This window comes from Olea europaea, chromosome 17 (assembly GCF_002742605.1).
Source record: "Olea europaea var. sylvestris chromosome 17, O_europaea_v1, whole genome shotgun sequence".
Lineage (NCBI taxonomy): Eukaryota > Viridiplantae > Streptophyta > Magnoliopsida > Lamiales > Oleaceae > Olea > Olea europaea.
In genome coordinates, this window is record NC_036253.1 from 6,031,706 (window position 1) to 6,035,491 (window position 3,786).

Sequence of the window (3,786 nt, forward strand, 5' to 3'; positions counted from 1 at the left end):
ATCATTGACTTAATTGAATGAAACGCAGATCATAATCTCCTACTATCTAAGAGTGACGAATCCTTTATTGATCAATCACAACCTTCATACGATTCTTGACGTACCCGAACGATGTCATATTAGTGGCCCTTTTCAGAGCAACATCCAACAACGTCAAAGTATGACTATCCTCATATAAGGTACCATGACGACCTCAAATCAAAGGACCAATTTCACTACCGAACGTTAGAGATTAACCACTGACACTCAGATAGTTATCCATGTGGAATCTCTCGACGGGTCTCCAATGTTTTGCTCTATAACAAAACATCCACGTGTTCATTTAAGTGTCACCACACTTTAACTTGTGAGATCAGCTACTTACTTCATAAGTAAGAAATGTCACACGTGATGGTCTATCCGTAATAACGATATCCGTATCTCGTTATTACTTACGACCACGGATGATTTAAGATTCAATCAGATGTAATTTGTATCTCACAATCACAACTCATTGTGATTAACAAATTACAAATATTTGAATCTACGGACTCTATTATTTATTTAATTGTCTATTAATTAAATAATAGATCTGCCATTTAATTGCATTAATTACATATAAAAGTATTTATGTCCAAAGTTGATTGGACCTAGGGCATAATACTTACATGAACAGCCTGCACAATTGCTCGGACCCTCTTGTGAGGATGCGAAGAATTAAAAACCTCTACTCCCAAGAACACCCCATCACATCCCAATTGCATCATCAGGGCAGCATCTGCAGGTGTCGAAATGCCTCCTGCTGCACAGTGCACCACCGGAAGCTTTCCTTTCTCCTCCGTCTGCGCCACAATATTATAAGAAGCCATGATTTTCTTGGAAAATGCATACACCTCATCCTCATCCATGTTAATCAAGATTCTGATATCACGATTCACTTTCCTTACATTGCAAACTGTTTCAGCTATAATTCCCATCCCATTCATATTCCCTTGATGCGTATCGTTGCTGCTTCTTCTTCCACTCTCCTCAAGGCCTCGCCAAGATCGTGGCATCCACAAACAAATGGCAATCGAAAGTTATGCTTATTTATAAAATGATCCTCGTCTGCAATGGCCAAAACCTCACTCTCATCAACAAAATCAGTTGATTCCAAAATCTTGGCCTCGACAAAATGCCCGACCCGGGCTTTCGCCATCACGGGATCTTGACTGCCCGCATGATTTCTTTAACAAGAAATGGATCAGGCATGCGGGAAATGCCAAGTTTTGGTGAGTCAAAAACAGATATGCAACGTGCACCAGCCAACTCGACGGTCTTGGCTGTTTGGCGGTGGTAACTTCCACAATGACTCCGCCACAGAGAATTTCGGCCATTCTTTTATTGGCGTCGTTCGTGGCAGCATTTTTGTACAGCTTGACGGCATTCGGGTCTGCCATTTGGAAAATGTTTGTGAAATGCCTATACGAAAAGGAAACACTTCTATGTAATCTTGGTTTATGGTGGTGTTGACATATAAAAATTCAGCCCAAATCGAGCAGCCCAAGGAGTAAAGCCCAATTGGAGGATCCCCAAATCAAATAGCCCAAAGAACGAAGTCCAATCGAACGAATCAAGGTGAAGGCCCAAATAAGGGGGCCCAAGAATACGGTAACGCCATCGCCCAAGTTTGCAAGTCGCCCAGAATCTGAACGAATAGAGTGTCATACGGTCGCCCAGAGCTGTTATTCTATTCTCGCCCAAACCTTCAAGTCGCCCAAGGTATCAACAGACATAACGCGTCGTGGTTATCAAGAAATGCAGTTATCAAGGCAGTTGTTAAAACAGCCCTATCACGTTCCACGACTCAAGGAATTCAATCGAAAGCGGTTGAACGATGAAAGGTAATGGCAGCAGTTAAAAGGCAGTTTTCATGACAAAATGGCCACTACGAAGAAAGTGGGTAGTTATAGGACGATCAAGCAGTTTTTAGAGTAGTTAATCACAAAGAGATCGTCTATGAAATATAAAAGGGAGAAAGGACATAGAAGCAAGTGACCGAATCCAAAACTCTCGAACAGAGAATATATAATTTTCATTTTCTTAGTTTTTAGACTTAAATACTTTTCTTTCAGTAACTCGTGTGCTTGTGCCCCTTGGAGGCATGTTGTTTTTCATTTCCAATTGTAAAGTTATCGCCAATAAAAGAACACCCCTTTTTGGGACTTTGTCTCAAGAGGTTTGTCCTTTACACAATCGTCTGATCCTTTTTAATTGTTAGCGACTAACCCGCGCGAAACAATTTGGCACGCCCGGTGGAACAGTGGTGTTAGGTGTTGAAAGTACAAAAGGGGAAACAATATGCCTCAGAGATTTGATAAGGAAGCAGCAAGTCAGGGAGGAATCCAGTCTGTAATCGAGCGATATGAGGAGCAGCATGCCTCTCCACGAACAGATGGATAAAATCAGAGCAATAATAGTCGTTACGAACCAATGACGGAGTTGAGTCCTCGAACCAGACGTGCATTACTTGGAGAACTCACACAAGACGTAGTTGAACAGGTAAATCTTCGAAGTATTCATAATATGGAAAGATTTACACAAAATGGGAATGTACACTATGACAACTTGGCCAAACAACTAAAGACGTTGAATGAAATAATGAACAAGTTAGTAGGCCAAATATGTCAACCGGCCATACCTCTTACAAATCACTTTCAAACTAGGACAATTGTAGGACATAATCCCCCGTTCCTAAATCCGAGTCAAGGGGTAGAACCACTTTCTGGTCCCTCTACTTCAAACCAAGGAGGTATTACAGTACCAAATCAAAGCAATCGTAGTGGTATGCCTAACTTGGGGGGTAATCCAAACGTGAGAGATAATGTCCTAAACAATGGATAGAATATCCCGCGTGGTAACGAGGGAGTAGATGTTCAGACTAATGGTAATGGTCCTAATCATGGTAATTTTGTTGCCAATCAAGGACCAAACATCAGGTCTCATGCAAACCAACCGGTTAACCAACCTGTAGGAATTCCATATGACCCCAACGTCATGTTGAGGAACCAGATTATGAAAATCGTACAGGATCAGATGGCTTTTGGGGTGGGTCCCGTCATTAGGCCGACGTACACAAAGCCATATCTTGATTGGGTAGATCAAGCATATCCATGGCCTAGAGGATACAAAGTGCCAGAATTCTCACTGTTTACCGGTTTAGGAGAGGTGTCTACTCTAGAACACATAGGGCGATTCACATTGCAAAGTGGTGATGTAACCGATTACCATAAAATGAGACTTTTCCCTAGTTCGTTAACAGGAGTAGCTTTCTCCTGGTTCATCAACCTGCCAGCGAACTCTGTTCAAACATGACAACAATTGGAACAGTTGTTTCACGCTCAGTTTTATAAAACTGAGTCTGAAGTCACTTTGGCCGATTTGGCGAATTTACGTCAAATGCCAAATGATTGGGCAGAAAGTTTTCTCCAAAGGTTCAAGACAGCAAGAAGCAAGTGTTTTGTACCTCTACCCGAAAAAGAATTTGTCAAGATCGCTCAAGGCTGCTTGAGCTTTGATTTAAAAAAGAAGTTCCAGGACAAGGAATTCCCTGACCTTTTCCAGTTGAGTGCAAATGTGATTATGTATGAGCGACTGATAAAAGAAGAAGAACAAATGAAAAATTCTAGTAAAGGGACTTATTACAAAGACCCAAATTTTGACGTTCATACCATCGACAATGAGTCATACGATCAGGCCGAAATGTGTTTGGCCGAATTGGTCAAAGGGGATACATATACTTGTCCCATAATGGTCAAGCCTAGACCA

At 41.5% G+C, this 3,786-nt stretch overlaps 1 pseudogene; it reads right to left on the bottom strand.

The window, feature by feature from the left end:
• Nucleotides 1-1,355, bottom strand: part of LOC111365566 — an 8,917-nt pseudogene extending 7,562 nt beyond the window's left edge.
• Nucleotides 1,356-3,786: the final 2,431 nt, after the last annotated feature.